Below are 18,522 nucleotides of genomic sequence, written 5' to 3'. Positions count from 1 at the left end.
AGGGGGTTTGTTTGTTAATTTGAACAGATGCAGTTTTCTTTGTACAATGAGTTGCTTAATCAGTTATTTAGGAAATTGGCTAATTCAGGGACCAGAGTAGACAAATATATTAAAAGATGACTTGAGGTGGAAGAAAATTGTCGTGGAGTCTTTCAAAAAGGATGCTTTTATAGGAGATGGAGAGAAAGTACAGTTGGTAGGGCACTCGACTTGCACATGACCAACTTGGGCTCAATATCCCTGAGACTCTGCAGAGGTGATTTCAGAGCACTGGAGAAGAGTATCCCTGAGCCCAGCTGATTGTGACCCCAGACTCCTCAGAACTCCATTTCTTGGGTCTTATTTGTTTATTTGCATGTCCCAGCTTGTGCATCTCCTTCCATTTGTGTTGTCACTATGGCTCCAATCACGTGGTTGTGCGGCTCACACATTTGTCAGCTGTGGTGCTCTCCAGGGTTTCTCATGGTGCTCAGGAGCCTGTGCTCTCAGCAGTGGTGTTTTCTCATGGCTCACCAGTGTCCCTGCCCTTTACTGGTGGGACTCACCTTCCCGTGGCAGTGCTGGCTGGGAGCCCTGCAGTGCTCACTTGGCTGTAGAAGTGCACCCAGCTCCTGCCACCCGCCCATGCTGCTTGCTTGAGGCTGTGAGTCTTCATCGTGGCTTGTCCACACCGTGGCTGTGCTGGTTCTGGACTCATTTGCAGGGTCGCAGTGATGGACAGGGCAGCGGCCAGGCTTGCTCGGTGCTCCGAGACTGCAGCGTGTGGCCACACGCTGGCAAGACAGAGCTTTATCCTAAGTTGCGGCTTAAGTTGCGGCTTCCTAAATGGTTTCAGCTTGTGACTGTTTTTCAACTAAGAGAGATTTTTATGTGATTCCAGGTGTTTAAGTATAAAAAAGAGGTATATAAACCCAACATTGACTGATAGTAAGTCATGAGTAAATGATTTTAGACAATTTTTGGGGACTTTTGGAGATCTCCATGTTTACTCGTTGGCCCCACGTGGGGTTGCACCCCCAGCCTGAGAAGCTCCCTGGGTGCATGGCATGTTTGTTACTTACGGCTGTGGAGTGGACACTCATGGCCCAGCTCTGAGAGTCTTCACTTTAGGGGGGATTTGGGAGCACACCCAGTTGTGCTGGAGTTTACTCCTGGATCTGCGCTCAGGCTTCCCTCCTAGCAGGGTTCTGGGGGTCAAAGCTGGGTTGACCATGAGCAAGGCGGGAACATTCCCCTCAGGCCTTACTCTCAGTCTTTAATAGTACTTAAATGTTGTAATTGACTGTCAGTTACCTACAAGTGATGATCATTTTACAGCCAGTGTATACACAGACACACACTTTTTTTTTTTTTTTGCTTTTTGGGTCACACCCGGTGATGCTCAGGGGTTACTCCTGGCTTTGCACTCAGGAATCACTCCTGGCAGTGCTCGGGGGACCATATGGGATGTTGAGAATTGAACCCTGGTCGGCTGCATACAAAGCAAACGCCCTACCCGCTGTGCTATTGCTCCAGCCCCCACTTAACAGACACACACTTAACACACACACATATTCACATACATCCAGACACACACGTGTGTGCACATACACACACACTTGTATGTATGTGCTAGATGTTGACAAAAATTTTAAAGCTTCAGGCGATTTCATAAAATAATATTTAAACCTAATCTTCGGATTTAAATACTCCCTACTTAGAATAGACAACCTCTTTTAGAGGACTTGGGTCAATTTAGGAATTTATCTTCAGTTTACAGTAGTAGCAAAGGGGACGGGGGTAGAGAAGAGACCCTCTGTTACATAATAAATCATCATTATATAGGTAAGCAATAATGCATTTTCAAAGTAGAATTGTCTATTTTACTGTAGCAAATAGCAGCCACTAAGAATAAAATTGTAGTTATGAGAGATAATTTACCCAAATTATGTGATTCTTCAAATCTGAGAAAGTGAATTTTACTTCATTTCACCCTGGGGATCCATTCATATTAATATGGTTCACCCATTTCAGTTCTTTATTGCAGGCGCTGAGCATTGAGGAGGCAGTGTTCGTAGAATAGAGAGCTTTCTAAAGGGCTCAAATTCATACTTTAGGGTTTCTATGAAGAGAAACATTGGCAGTGGCACAGAAACCTTCCTGGAAACCTCCAGCCTTGCACCCTTTCTCATTACGGGAAGGGGAAGCTTGGAGTGGCCATTCTTCATTGCACATTGCCAATAACCTGTGAACAACTGAATCCAGCTGTTTGAGTTAGAATGATATATATGGCTGATGAAAGCAGGGACTGAGAACAGAGGTTGGTGCAAGAATTTTGACAAACAGGAAAAAATGCTTTGAAATATGTCGTCTTATACTTGCTTGTGCCTTAGCACTTTTTGTACCAGATGCTGCTGGCTTATAAACAATAAAAATTTACTTCATACAGTTCTGGTTGCTGGGAAGTTCAAAGTGACTTGAAATTTGCCAGCGTCCCTTCGGAGTTGACTGTCCTGTAGCTGTGTTCTTGCAAGCTCAGAGGGCCGAGGGAGCTCTTTGAACTAACTCTCACTAACTCTCTGTCTCTGTCTCTGTCTCCCTGCCCCGCCATCCCCGGCTCTCTTATTTTATGTTTTAGGTCCATACCCTGCAGTGTACAGAAATCACACATGGGTGGGCTCAGGGGTCCATATGTGGTGCTGGGGATCAAGCCTGGTTGACAACATTCAGGGCAGATGCCCTATACTTTATCTAATCTCTCTGACTCCTCAAGGCTTTCTTTCTTTCTTATTTTTTATTTATTTTTTGGCTTTTTGGGTCACATGTGACGATGCACAGGGGTTACTACTGGCTCTGCACTCAGGAATTACTCCTGGAAATGTTCAGGGGATCATATGGGATGCTGGGAATCGAACCTGGGTCGGCTGCCTGCAAGGCACCCTACCCACTGTGCTATCACTTCAGTCCCAAGGCTCTCTTTCTTAAGGGCCCTCATCCCATTGATGAAGACCTAATCATCCACATGTCATATTCAGCACCCAAAGGCCCTGTCAAGCAAAGGGATGTGGGAAGGGATCCAAGCCTTGAGTCTGTATAGCAGCTTTGAAGACATAAACCAGGGGTATTTTATTATTATTTTCAGACTTTATCTTTTTACTTTTTCCACTTCAGGAACTGTAGGATTTTAATGATACTAGTATTTACTTAAAGAGCATGTTGAATTCTTCACAGTTTGGTGGCTGAGTATAGAAGTTAAGGGCAGAGTGATTACTGCAGATCTGGTTCCCGGGATGTTAATTCGCATAGAAGTTGTAAGCCCTAGTTTTGGGTTTCCTCAGATCTGCCTCTGTTGTTCCCCTCTATCACCCTGTGTCTGTCTGCCTGCCTGCCTGCCTGTCTGTCTGCCTGCCTGCCTGCCTCCCTGCCTGCTTTTCTGTCTGTCTGTCTGTCTGTCTGTCTGCCTGTCTGTCTGTCTGTCTTTCTGTCTGTCTGTCTCTCTCTCTCTCTCTCTCTCTCTCTCTCTCACACACACACACACACACACACACACACACACGCACGCGCGCGTACAGGTTATCTCTTATCCTGACTTTACCCATTGCTGCCCTACCTGGCATAGGATCACCACCATTTCTTCTTTGCCAGTGACACGTCTCTATCCTGCTGCCTTTGCTCCAAGTGACTCAAACTCAATTGGAGGTAGACAAGCTGATGAATTTGCTAGAAACACTTTTGGTTGGTTTTAGAGTTCTCTAATTAGGATTCTGGATTTAGACAAGAGCTATCATTTGAAGTCATTTTTGTACTTTTCCTCCAGGGAGGACTTGTACTTATTTCAGCATCAAGAAGAAAAAGATGGCCTTAGTTGAGTCACATAAATGAGAGGGGGCATGAGGGATAAGGGCAGTGACTGCCACAGTCTTCCTCCAAGTCAGTGGCTTTTATGACACGTTATTTAATGTGTACCACTGACTCCTGGGAAGAAGCTGTAACCAGATGATTACACATGCAGCTAACTTTTCTGCTTGGTCTTGCAGCTTGTATTCAGAACGATGCAGCTGCTCTTAGAATTGCAGGCAAAGATAAAAGCCAGAGGTCATGACAATTCCAAGTTCTCCAGTTCAGTTATTAAACCAGTGAATAGATTGACTCATGTACTGAAATATTTAAATGTCTAATGCTCAGATACAGAACACATGACCCGTGGTGTCCTCTGAAGGCTGGCAGAAGCACTTGTTTACCAAAATTGACCCTGGAAATACCAGAACACTCCTAAACAAAACGAATGACAGGAATGAGAAAGTCCCATTGTGAGTAGAGAAATTAGTTCTGAGAATGACTCTGTGACTTACAATGTGTTGCGAAGCTGGAAACTTAGTTGGCTGGTTTCTAAGAAGTGCATCCCTCTTTATATTTGCTATATATCTGGGATAAGATTTATTTTTGATGTTATGAGACTATGTTTCTTGATGGAAACACAATATATACATTATTTGAGTTTGTGGAAGGCAACATAAAAGATTCATGAGGGGTAGTTCCATAGTACTTGGAATATCTTCTTATTGTTTATTCTATTATTTTGTTTTGTTCTTTAAAACTATTTTCTAGGACCCAGCAAATTGATTTTATGACTCATAATGATGGTTATCCACGATCTAAAAGCTAGCAATTGCATTCATCACTCTTCTAGGTCACAAAATCAGATGTCCTTGAATTCATTGTCCCAAATGTTTAGAACTGGGTCCATAAACAAAGAGTGAACACCCACTAGAATAGTAAACCCATGAGCTGGTCTCAGTTTTAGGGGTAGACACGAACAAAGACCAAAGAGGGAAGGAGAACCTAAGGAAAGGAAGGTAGCAGACTAGGTGAGTAGGGTGGGTGTAGGTCTTATCTCCCTTGGGAACGGCAGTAAGCCTGTGATCTTTTACTCAGCACCATTGGGATTCTAGGTTGCCTCATACTTGCTCTGTGATCAAAGATAAGTCACAGTAATGAATATTGCATAACTACTTCTTTCTCATTTCTCTAGTTTCTTATTCTTTTTTTTTTTTTTGCTTTTTGGGTCACACCTGGTGATGCACAGGGGTTACTCCTGGCACTGCACTCAGAAATTACTCCTGGCAGTGCTCAGGGGACCATATGGGATGCTGGGAATCCAACCTGGATTGGCCACGTGCAAGGCAAATGCCCTACTCGCTATGCTATCGCTCCAGCCCCTCTTCTTCTTTTTAAATGCAGCATTACTAAAAGCACCCAGACTTCGTCACTTAAAACAAGTTATCATTGAAACAGGAGCTGTTTCACTCTGGAATTCTCCAGGTTAGGAATCTGAACTGCAGACAGGGATGACTTGTTTCTGCTGCCAGCCACCTGCAGTCTCATCTGGTGAGACATGAGGATCTGGGTGTTGGGAAACTTCTTCACTCTTGTGTCTGGCTCCTGGCTGGGCTAACTCAAAGGCTGGGCTTTTACCAGGACTCTAAGCTGGGGGCCTGGGGCATCCTTGCAATTTTGGGGTGGGGTTGTTTCCATAGGCGTCCTGAGTGGGCTTTGCCTGAGAGCCAGCGTGACTCTGACTGGTGTCACTGGTGAAGAGCTCCAGGACCCGTTTGCTGTTCTCAGTGGCATGAAGCAGCCGGGCTCTTGCTCAGCATAGGAGCAGCCCGAAGCCTTCCTTTCTCTGTCACAGAAGAGACAGACCAGATGGACTGTTAGCCGTGCGCAAGTGTACTCACTATCTTACCTCCCCAAGTGTGACCCAACGATCAAGTTCTAGGTTCACTTTGACTGAAGTATAAAATTTTAAGTTTAGATGGAGATGAAAAGGCAAGTAAGTCAAGAGGAAGAAACCAGAGATATTTCATCATTAAAGCATAGAGCAGAGAGAGGTCGGTTTCCTCTGTTGACAGGGACCCTGGAAAGGAACCATTGAGCCATCGCCTAGTCCCTGGTGGGTGGGGAGCGGGGTGCAAATTGAGCAAGTGTGCTCAGTAGGAAGGAGGGAATTTATTGAGACCTTTTTATATACATTGTTTTTAGTATGATTTATGGGGAAATTGATTCCCCAAAATTACTGTGTCTAAAGATTCATGTTAGAAGTACCATTAGTGGCAGGTATAAGTCAGTAGCATGCTTTGTATTTGGGGGTCTTCTTGAAAGCCAGAAATGATCTGTGGGGTCATTCTGTCCTATCTGAACTGACATATTTCAGATTAACCTTATTTGGTTAGTAAACGTTTTCTTCATTTGGGCAAAACCCACAAAAAACAAAAACTCACTTTCAACCTGATTCAGTGTGGTCTTACTGTACATTTTCCATGTTATTAACAGGTAGTTAGGAAGGGACAGTGTCCTCCTTCATTATTGATTTTTAAATATATTTCTTTTCTCATTCACCCAGTTCCCTAACATTAATCTTTCTTTCAACTTTGTCTGTTTATTTTGGTTTATTTTTCCTTCTTTTGCTTTGTTCATTCCTCACTTTATGTCCTTCATTAAAGTCTCTAGCATCTATTAAAATTATATTTTTATAGTCTTTGTTCATCTGGTTTCCTTCTGCTCCTTCTCCATTTTGGGCCACACCCTACTGTGCTCAGGGCTTACTCCTGAAAGACTTGAGGGTCTCTATGGAATGCTGGTAATTGAACCAGGGTCGGCTGCATACAAGGCAAGTACCTTACCCCCTGGACTGTCTATCCAGGCCCCTGGATTCCTTTCTTTTTCCTCTCCTGTAACTTAAGGTTCCTAAGTTTTGTAGTTATGAGTTTAGCTGTGAAAGAGTCAAGGAGATGTCATTTCACAAAAGCATGCTTCTGATCTTCCCATCTCTGTTTCTTTCCACAATGTCATAGTATTAGTTTGTATGTTCCTGATCTTTTCTTTTCTCTTTGGGGGGGGGGGGGGGGTTGAGCCACACCCAGTGGTGCTCAGGGCTTACTCCTGGCTCTGTGCTTAGGGATCAGTACACACGAAACTCAAGGACTGTATGGGTTGAACCCCTGCTGGCCGTATGCAAGGCAAACACACTGCCCACATGACTGTTTCTTCGGGTCCATAGTGCTGGCTTTGTTGGTTGAATTCTCTCACTTTGTTGGTTGAATTCACTCTAAAGTGGCTTTATTTTTTATGTGATTGTAAATGAAATTTTCTCTTTGTTAGTTTATTATTTGTATGAAGAAGCACAATATGTTTTCTATATGACTTTTGTAACCTGTCACAATTTTATATTTGGTTAACACTTTTTTTTAAATAGTTTCTGTGTTCTCTGTGTTTATTATTATATCATCTTATATAGTCCTCATTTTACTTCTTCCTTTCCAATTTGGATCCGTTTTATATCTTTTTCTTAAACAATGCTGAAGTGTCTATTCTTCAAGCTGAGTCTTAAGTATTTTTTCCCAAAATGTCCACTGAATTTGAATGGCGAGTCAAAAACTGTCTTACGGGTTTATACAGCTGCACATAGAAGACCCTTTTGGGTGAGTTATTTCATTTAAGCTTTTAAGACTCACAGACCACTAAGTGGTGTGGGGACTTTAAGTCACCTGGCTTCTGAGTGTCAAATTTGGATGTGAAGCTGGAGTGATAGCACAGCAGGTAGGGCGTTTGCCTTGCACACGGTCGACCCGGGATTGATTCCTCCATTCCTCTCGGAGAGCCCGGCACCGAGAGTATCTCGCCCTCACGGCAGAGTCTGGCAAGCTCCCCGTGGTGTATTTGATATGCCAAAAACAGTAACAACAAGTCTCACAATGGAGACGTTACTCGTGTCCACTCGAGCAAATCGATGAACAATGGGAGGGCAGTGCTACAGTGCTATTAATATTAATATTTACAAGGTCTCATTAGAGTGAGTCTCAGGGATGGTTCAGGAATTGCTGAGGTATTTGATTCATATGACCTTTAACTACAAATAAGACTATCAAAACAATAGATCTATTGCAGAGTAATAGCTTCATCATTATTAACTTGAACTGCTAAATGGCATATATACAGTCTCAATAGGAAACATTTCATTTCCTTTATCCCTGCGCATATATTTGCACTTTTTATAAACTTGTCGATGACAGGGAAGATAATTAAGCTTTATTTTAAATCAAGCGTGAATACACCCACTCAGGCCGGCTGTCAGTGCTCACGGCCGTGCTGCCCCTCGCCACTTTTCTGGGCACATCCAGGTGACTGGGGCCTTCCTGGCTTGGGAGCCTATCAGGTGTCTAGTGAAAATCTGGTTTTCTTATTTTTAAACCTTTTGGGTGTTTCTCTTTTGTCTGACATTTAGATTTGTCATTCTAAAGAATGAGAGATACTCTTAGCTGTTAGGTATAGCAATTTGAAAGAAAAATTGTCTTTTCACCCTTTTCTAAGTGTCTGGAGACTTTCAGGTAAGCTCTTGAAAACAGTCGCCAGGGACATACCTGTATGGACGAGGCCAGATTCTCAGATATTCCCAGGATTCCTATCCCGAGTCTTATTACATACTGGGGCCATCCCCATCCCTTGAATGTGGGCAGACCCTTCGATATAATGGGGTGCCACTCTCGTGATTACATCGCTCGGTGTGCCAAAGATAGTTCCTGACATCCTTTGGCATTGGGTTAATTGAAAGGAAGGCTGCCCTGGTGGGACTTTTGAGCAAAGCGAAGCATTGAAGAGAAGCTCTGAGGAAGAGGAAATTGCCAAGCTGTGGAGAAGGCTCTAGGACGAAGGCCTGTACTCAGTCTCTCGTAGCTGAGAGGTCCGTGGTGAACAGCTAGCTAGACTTGGGAGAGAGCTCTTCCCCTAGAGCAACAGAGAAGAAGCACGTTCACTAGCGCTCGAGTGAGCCTGAAATAGACTTCCAGTTCCCAGTGAAGACTCAGGCCAAACATCTATTCAAATCAGTGAGATCCAAAATGGCAGATCTGGTTAAAATGTGCTAGACTCCTGGCCTACAGAAACTGTGAACTCCTGTATTTCTGATGTGATTTTAGATTTCCAAAGTTGTGGTCCCTTGTTACACAGCTGTAGAAGCTAGCACACGCTGTGAATGCACCAGATTTTTTTTTTACATTTTTTTCCTTTTTATTAGTGAAACACCATGAGGTACAGTTGTAGATTTACAATTTTTTGTACTTGGGTTTCGATTGTACAATGATCAAATACCCATCCTTCCATCAGTGCCCATTTTCCCCCACCATGAATAATATCCCTCCCACCCCCATCCCGCCGTCCCACCCTGCCTCTGTGGCAGGGCATTCCCTTTTGTTCTTTCTCTCCTTTTGGGTGTTGTGGTCTGCAAAAGAAGCATTGAGTGGCAAACATGTTCAGTCCATAGTCTACTTTCAACATGCATCTCCCCTCCAAGGAGGATCCTCCAAACACACTTTATTTGGTGCTCCCTTCTCTATCTGAGCTGCCCTTCCCCTAGAATACCCAGCTGGCCTTTAAGCTATGGAGTAATCCTCCTGGTACTGATCTCAGCTATTCTTGGGTATTAATCTCATATTTTGTTACTTATATCCCCCAGATGAATGCAATCTTTCTATGTCTATCCCTCTCTTTCTGACTCATTTCACTTAGCATGATACTTTCCATGTTGTACCACTTGTATGTAAATTTCATGACTTCATCTTTTCTAACAACTACATAGTATTCCATTGTGTAGATGTACCAAAGTTTCTTTAACCAGTCATCTGTTCTTGGCCATTCAGGTTTCTTCCAGTTTCTGGCTATTGTAAAGAGTGCTGCAATGAACGAACAAGTGCAGATATCACTTCGATTATACATTTTTGCCTCTCTGGGATGTATTCCCAGGAGTGGTATTGCTGGGTCAAATGGGAGCTGAATTTCTAATTTTTTGAGAATCGTCCATACTGTTTTCCAGAAGGGCTGAACCAGTCGACATTCCCACCAACAGTGAAGGAGTGTCCCTTTCTCGCCACATCTGCGCCAGCATCGGTTGCTTTTGTTGTTTTGAATGTGGGCCAGTCTCTGAGGTGTGAGATGGTATCTCATTGTGGTTTTGATCTGCATCTCCCTGATGATTAATGATGTAGAGCATTTTCTCATGTGCTTTTTTGCCATTTGGATTTCTTCTTTGAGAAAGTTTCTGTTCATTTCATTGCCCCATTTTTTGATGGGGTTGGATGTTTTCTTCTTGTGGAGTTCAACCAGTAATTTGTATATCCTTGATATCAACCCCTTGTCAGATGTGTATACGGTGAATATCCTTTCCCATTCTGTAGACTGTCTTTGTATTTTGGTCACTGTTTCTTTGGAGGAGCAAGAGCTTCTTAGTTTAAGATAGTCCCATTTATCTATCACTGTTTTCACTTGCTTGGCCAGTGGAGTGGCATCTTTGAAAATACCATTAGCTTCAATGTCATGGAGGGTTTTGCCAACTTTGTCTTCAATGTACCTTATGGTGTCTGGTCTGATGTTGAGGTCTTTAATCCATTTTGATCTTACTTTTGTACATGGTGTTAGGCAGAGTTCTGAGCCCATTTTTTGCATGTAGCCATCCAGTGATGCCAGCACAATTTGTTAAAGAGGCTTTCCTTACTCCACTTCACATTTCTTGCACCTTTATCGAAGATTAGATGATCATATGATTGAGGGGAGATGTTAGTGTATTCAACCCTGTTCCATTGGTCTGCAGTTCTGCCTTTGTTCCAGTACCATGCTGTTTTAATTATTACTGCTTGGTAATAGAGTTTGAAGTTCGGGAGGTTGATTCCTCCCATTTTCTTTTTCCCAAGAATTGCTTTAGCTATTCGTGGGGGCTTATTGTTCCATATAAATTTCAGGAGTGTTTGCTCCATTTCTTTGAAGAATGTCATGGGTATTCTTATAGGGATTGCATTGAATTTATACAATGCTTTCGGTAGTATTGCCATTTTTACAATGTAAAGTCTCCCGACCCATGAGCAGGGGATATCTTTCCATTTCCTCATGTCCTCTTTTATTTCCTGAAGTAGCATTTTGTAATTTTCTTTATACAGGTCCTTTACTTCCTTAGTTAAGCTGATTCCTAGGTACTTGATTTTCTGGGGCACAATTGTGAATGGGATTGTTTTTTTCGTGTTGCTTTCTTCTCTCTCACTGTTTTTGTATAGGAAAGCCATGGACTTTTGGGTATTGATTTTATAGCCTGCAACTTTACTATACAAGTCTATTGTTTCTAGGAGTTTTTTGGTGGAGGTTATTGGGTTCTCTAAGTATAGTATCATATCATCTGCAAATAGTGAGAGCTTGATTTCTTCCTTTCCTACCTGAATACCCTTAATATCTTTTTCTTGCCTAATCGCTATTGCTAGTACTTCCAGTACTATATTGAACAGCAGTTGAGAGAGTGGGCATCCTTGTCTCGTCCCTGATCTTAGAGGGAAGGCTCTCAGTTTTTCCCCATTTAGGATGATGCTTGCTGTAGGTTTGTGGTAGATGGCTCTAACTATGTTTAGGAAAGTTTCCTCTATACCCATTGTGGCTAGAGGTTTCATCATAAAGTGGTGCTGGATCTTATCAAATGCTTTCTCTGCATCTATTGATATTATCATATGCTTTTTATCTTTTCTTTTGTTGGATTTTGTTGGATTCTTTTGATGGATTATGTTGATTGATTTCTGAACGTAAAAACATCCTGGCATCCCTGGAATGAATCCTACTTGGTCATGGTGTATCTTTTTGATGAATAGTTGGATTCTATTTGCTAGTAGTTTGTTGAGGATCTTTGCATCTGTGTTCATCAGGGATATCGGCCTGTAATTCTCTTTCTCTGTGGTATCTCTGTCTGCTTTTGGTATCAGTGCAATATTTGCTTTGTAGAAACTGTTCAGAAGTGTTTTTGATATTTCAATTTCGTGGAAAAGCTTAAAGAGGATTGGGAGTAAGTCCTCTTTAAAGATTTGGAAGAATTCACTAGTGAATCCGTCCGGGCCAGGACTTTTGTGCTTGGGGAGACATTTTATTACCATTTCAATTTCCTTGATGGTGATAGGTCTGTTCAGGTATTCCAGGTCTTCTTGGCTCAGCCTTGGGAGTCTGTAGGAATCTAGGAATTTATCCATTTCCTCGAGGTTTTGATGTTCCATGGCATAAAGCTTCTCAGAGTACTCCCTGAGGGTCCTTTGAATTTCTGTAGTTTCTGTTGTAATGACCCCTTTTTCATTTCTGATTCGGTTTATTAGGGTTTTCTCTCTCCCTTTCTTTGTGAGTTTTGCTAGAGGCTTATCGATCTTGTTAATTTTCTCGAAGAACCAGCTCTTGGTTTCATTGATCTTTTGAATTGTTTTTTGGGTTTCCATCTCGTTAATCTCTGCTCTGAGTTTTATTATTTCCTTTCTCCTGTTCGGGTTGTGCTTCTTTTGTTGGTCCTTCTCCAAGCTATTAAGCTGTGAGATTAGGTTATTTATGTGTGCTCACTCCTCCTTCCTGAGGAATGCTTGTAGAGCTATAAACTTTCCCATTAGCACAGGTTTTGCTGTGTCTCATAAGTTTTGGTAACTTATATCCACATTTTCATTTGTTTCTAGGAATGTTTTGATTTCCTTTTTAAGCCACTTGTTGTTCAATAGCGCACTGTTTAATTTTCAGGTGTTTGATTTAGTTTTCTGTTTTTGTGTGTGATTTACGTCTAATTTCAGCGTATTGTGGTCTGAGAAGATTGTTGATACAATCTCTATCTTCTTAATTTTATGGACGTATGTTTTGTGGCTCAGCATGTGGTCTATCTTGGAGAATGTTCCATGGACGCTTGAGAAGAATGTGTATTCAGATTTTTGAGAATGAAGTGTCCTATATATATCTACTAAGCCCCTTTCTTCCATTGTTTCCCTCAGATGAAGTATGTCCTTGCTAAGCTTGAGTCTGGTTGTTCTATCAAGAGGTGACAAAGCGGTGTTGAAGTCTCCCACTAGTATTGTGTTACTATTGATGTCTTTTTCCAAAAATATGAGTAGTTGTTTTAAGTACTTTGCTGGTCTCTCATTAGGTGCATATACATTTATTATTGTAAGTTCTTCCTGTTGTACAGATCCTTTGATCACTAAGAAATGGCCTTCACTGTCTCTTATGACCTTCTTCACTCTGAAATCGATGTGGTCTGATATTAGGATGGCTACCCCAGCTTTTTTATGGGAGCTGTTTGCCTGTAGGATTGTTTTCCAGCCTTTGACTCTGAGTCTGTGTTTGCTTTGATTATTGAGATGTGTTTCTTGTAGGCAGCAGAATGTTGGGTTCAATTTTCTAATCCATCCTGCCAATCTATGTCTTTTTATTGGTGCGTTCAGCCCATTGACTTTGAGAGAGATTATTGTTATGGGATTTTGTCCCATTGTTCTGTTGAAATTTGGTGTATTTGAGGGGCCTGTCTTGCCTTAAAGTAGCCCATTTAGTTGTTCTTGTAACCATGGTTTTGAGTCTATGAAGTTCCTGAGCTGTTGTTTGTCTGTGAAACTGTGTGTTGTTTCTTCTATGATGAATGAGAGTCTCACTGGGCAAAATATTTTTGGAGAGGCATTTATTTCATTGCGTTTTTTCACTATGTCCCACCACTGTTTTCGGGCCATGAGGGTTTCATCAGACAAATCAGCTGTGAATTTTAAGGATACTCCTTTGTAAGAGATTTCTTTCTTGATCTTGCTGCTTTCAGAATTTTGTCTCTGTCTAAGGTTTTTGTCATTTTGATCAAAATGTGTCTTGGGGTATTTTTATTCGGATTTCTTCTAGCTGGTACCCTTCGGGCCTCTTGAATGTGGCCACTGGTTTTCTTCAGCTCTGGAAACGTTGTAGCAATGATGTCTTTGACAGTTTCTTCTTCATCAGGATTTTCTTCCCGTCCCTCTGGGACTCCAATAATTCTTATGTTACCCCTCTTGGCTTCATCATGGTCTTCTCTTGCCATCTGTTCCTGAATTGCGAGTCTCTTTTTCATTTTCTGCTCTTTTCTGGAGAGTCTCTGAACTTCATCTTCGAGCTCACTGATTCTGTTCTCAGCAGCTGTTACTCTGCTGCTGAGACCTTCCACTGAGTTTTTCAATTCGCCTACCAGATTTTTCAGGTCTGACATTTCCTATTGCATTTTCTTCATTTCTGCCTTCAAATCCTCTTGTCTTTTATTGGCATTGCTTTCCATTGTTTCTTTTAGTTCCCTAAGCATCCTAAGTAGCTCCCTTCTGAATTCCTTGTCAGAAATGTTGTCTAACACTACAGTACTGTTGGTGTCTTCTGGGCTAGACTCTTCAATAAGAAAGTTTGGTGGGCTTTTGCGTTGCTTTACCATTGTGACCAGTGTGGTTTAGTCTTTCACGTTCACTGTTACTATTCTGCTTGATATGCAGTGTGATTTGAGATCGGCTTATGAGTTATTGGCTACTGTGTTTCTAGTAGCTTAGCTGACCTAGAGAAGGTTCAATCTAAGAGGGTAGCTTATGGTTCCTATGGCATATGTTGTGGGAGAGTATTTTGCGGCCTCGTTAGCGGCCAAGGCTCCGGAAAGGGTCCCTGGCACTGGGCGCCGGGCTGTACCTGGTTGAATGAGGAGAGAGACCCGGAGACGTTCAGCTTTGTTGCGAGAGATGGGATGGGCTTCGGTTCCTGTCCCGCGCAGATCAAGGGAGAGAAAACTGGCTGTTCTAGGGGATCGAGCTAGCTGCGCATACCTAGAGAGCCTCCGAAGACCTGGGCGCCAGGCTGTACCTGGTTGAATGAGGAGAGAGATCCAGAGACGTTCAGCTTTGTTGCGAGAGATGGGATGGGCTTCGGTTCCCTTCCTGCGCAGATCAAGGGAGAGAAGACTGGCTGTTCTAGCGGATCGAGCTAGCTGCGCATGCCCAGAGAGCCTCCCAAGCCCTGGGTGCTGGGGCTGTACCTGGTCGAATGCAGATTTTTCTCTATGTGAATTCAGAGAGGAAAACACAGAAGAAGCAGGGGAAGTTGGCTTAATTATTGTAGTTGTCATCTATAGCAACAGAATATTGAATTTTGAATTCACAAAAAGTCTTCATTTTTCCTGATTACCTTAATAAAGTATATATTTACTAAGCTAAGCTCATAAAAATATCAGTGTTCATAGAATACCTCTTTGTCTATTTTAGGTTATGAGGCATCATCTGAGAGATTTTTCCCCCTTTATTGAACAAAAGAATTTCACTACTTGAAAATCATTGGCTTGACTAATAGGCACTTTTAAAAAGACTGCTTTTTGGGTGTTTTATGAATATGATGTTGGAAAGAGTAGGATTGTTCATGGCTAATTTATAGTCGGCACATTGTTTTTAAATATATGTTTATCTTTAATTGTTCCCTTATTATAATGTATGCCTAGATGTAAGAAATCCAACTGCTACTTTTGATTCAGACAGATGAGTCTGCATGAGTGATACTGCTTTCAAATCATATACACTTAAATAGTAATTTGGATGATTATAGTATTGTGCAGTTAACAACTTGGTCATGCAGTATTCCAACATCTCAAAAAAAGTACATAAAAAGTTGTTAATAGAAGTTAACATTTGTCCTATTTCTTCCACAAATCTTTCATAGACTCCATATATTTTCTTTGCCTCTTTATATTCCTACCTCCCTAAAGATCAATATTAGCCTAAAAATTGTATGTGTTCTTTTCATGAATATTTCATAGATCTCTACATATGGACTTATTTCTGGGTAATGCAGAGAATTGTTCTGTGTTTTAAAATTTAAATTATTTGTATTGTACTGTAGGTAATCTTTTGCAATTTAATTTTTAGCTCAGTTATGTTTTGAGATGAATCATGTATAATACCCCATGACATGAATAAAACTGTGGTGTTTATCCATTTTTCCACTAATAAACAGTTTTCCCCCAATTATAATGTAATAAATAATGCTGTAATGATTATCTTTATACATGTATTCACGAGCTTCTGATAGGTTTTTTTTGGGTAAAAAAAAGTAGAAAACTTATGGCCACCCCCATCTTCAACTTTAATAAATTGCTTTCCAGAGTAGCTCTGCTAGTCTCATTTTTTCATACTAATCTGTGCTTGTTGTTAGTTTGGCTAATGTTAGCCAATTAGTAGGACTCTCTTGGGAGTTTCTGTGGTTCATTTTGTATTTTGGCAATCACTGAATCGATTTCCTGTGTTTGTTATTTATGAAGATTTCTCTTCTGCAAACTACATAATAGTTTTTTTCTGAAAATGGGGTAGGTATGGTATTCTCATTGACTTAGAGAAGTTCTTTATAGGATATGAAGAAAAATTCTTTTTTGTATATCTCTAGTTCATAGCAGCTTGCTAACTTTTCTTTGGTGCATATGGAAGCCAAATAAAAGTGAATAAACTCTATTTAATATCATCAAATCGATCATTTCTTCTTTGATGGTAACTTGTTTAAAAGCAGTTTTTCTACCCATACAGTTGCGTATATTGTTCTGTGTTTTCTTTAAAAAGTTAGAAAGTTTTGGATTTATTTACTACTTGGGCACTAACCCATTTTGATAGTGTGTGTGTGTGTGTGTGTTGTGTGCATGCTTAGTGGGGGGTCTTACTTGATTTTAACATTTTATTCTAGCAGCATTTATAAAATCATTACCCATTGTTACAGCTTTATCATTTACATATCTGCTCTGCCAGTTCAGTTGTCTTGAATGCAGGGTTCTCTGTAACATTGTTTTGTTCTATTACCAAACATCTTTGATTGCTTCAAATCTTGAAACAGCTTGGTATCTAGTCGCACGAATCTTTATTTTTAAATCACAATTCCCTATCTAATTTTTTTCCCGAAGTTTGCTTTTTTGTTTGATGCGGAGTGGAGTGGGGTTTCTTACTCCTAGTTCTGCCCTGAGGGATAGCTTCGGGCAGTGCTTAGAGCTTATGAGGGATGGGGAACTGAGCCAGGGTTAGCCTTCTACAGCATGGGCCCTGCCAGCTGTACCTTTCTGGTTCCAGAAATTACCTTTTTCTTGTCTTTTTTTTAAGGATGTTTTCTATGATGTTGTTTGTCTCCTCCATGAAAACCAAATAATCTTTTTGTGTGCATTTAAATTTTTTTCAATTAAGTTCTACAATTTTTCTTAAATCTATTTAGTACCTTTCATGTAACTGACCTTCCGTTGTTCATCGAGTTGCTCGAGTGGGCCCAGTAACATCTCCATTGTGAGACTTGTTGTTACTGTGTTTGGCATATTGAATATGTCCCGGGGAGCTTGCCAGGCTTTGCCGTGTGGGCGAGATACTCTCGGTAGCTTGCCGGGCTCTCCGAGAGGGGCAGAGGAATTGAACCTGGCTCCGCCGAGATGGCCGCATACAAGGCAAATGTCCTACCACTTTGCTATCGTTCCAGTCCTTTTTATTACTAAAAAAATCTAAAATCTCGTTATACAATCTAAGTGAAAAAGACATTTAATTCTGAATAAAGATATCCTTTCTATCAATTAGTTGATCTATCTGGTACTACATTCTTGGTGAAGAAAATACCTGTGAAAGAATTGCTTCCTTTGGAAGTTTCTTTTGACTCAGCCTTATGTAACTTAGTAATAAAACATTCTTTTAATAGACCTACTATTAGGAAAATGCATTTTGAATATCTTAATTAGCATGATTGAAAGAAGGACTTCACTGAAACTCTGTTTCAGGTTTTGTGTTTACTGGAGAGTTGGCACTTGCTCTGCTTGTCACCAGCATGTGCTCTCCCTCATTGAGCCACAGTGGCTTCTTTAGCCCTTACCAGCTACTGCTTTGATGAATGTGGGCGTAGTCTCCTTGACAAGAGAACTTTTTGGCTTTTATCTTTGGGGATATTTTGGGTCACACCTGTTGGTTTGGGGAAACCCTATGCAGTGCTGGTCCTTGCAAGTCAAACACCTTATCTCCTTTACTGACTCAAGCCCAAGGAGAAAAGCAAAGATAAAAATGAAAATGTAGAACCCTTTTAACGAAGATGGCGCCAAAGGCCAAGAAGGAAGCCCCTGCCCCTCCCAAAGTTGAAGCCAAAGCCAAAGCTTTGAAGGCCAAGAAAGCAGTGCTCAAAGGCATCCATAGCCAGAAAAAAGAAAAAGATTCGCACATCATACACCTTCAGAAGACCCAAAACGCTGTGGCTGAGAAGGCAACCCAAATAACCTCAGAAGAGTGCCCCCAGGAGAAACAAGCTTGACCATTATGCCATCATCATGTTTCCTCTGACTACGGAGTCAGCCATGAAGAAAATAGAACATAACAGCACACTTGTGTTCATTGTGGATGTCAAGGCCAACAAGCACAAGATTAAACGGGCTGTGAAGAAGCTCTATGACATTGATGTAGCCAAGGTCAACACCCTGATTAGGCCTGATGGAGAGAAAAAAGCATATGTTCGGCTGGCTCCTAATTATGATGCCTTGGATGTTGCCAACAAAATTGGGATCATCTAAACAGTCCAGCTGGCTAATCCTAAATATAATTTCTTTTGCACTATAAAAAATGTAGATGTTTTAAAAGTATATTTATGTGGTTTTTGGGTAGCACCCAGGTGTGCTGTCAGAAGTTACTCCTGGGAAGTGCTGGGGTGGGCCTGGCTCCCAGCAGCTCAGGGGACCCT

General features: G+C 41.4%; 1 protein-coding gene and 1 pseudogene across 2 annotated transcripts in view; both read left to right on the top strand.

Annotated features, from left to right (window-relative positions):
* Window positions 1-18,522, top strand: part of ELMO1 (engulfment and cell motility 1) — a 488,584-nt gene that overhangs the window by 46,823 nt on the left and 423,239 nt on the right. The window lies entirely within an intron of this gene.
* On the top strand, window positions 17,884-18,375 carry LOC130027428 (60S ribosomal protein L23a-like; annotated as a pseudogene).

Source organism: Sorex fumeus, unplaced genomic scaffold, assembly GCF_029834395.1.
Source record: "Sorex fumeus unplaced genomic scaffold, SorFum_2.1 ptg000037l, whole genome shotgun sequence".
Lineage (NCBI taxonomy): Eukaryota > Metazoa > Chordata > Mammalia > Eulipotyphla > Soricidae > Sorex > Sorex fumeus.
Note: the sequence above shows the minus strand (reverse complement) of the source record. Positions and strands in the feature narration are given on the sequence as shown.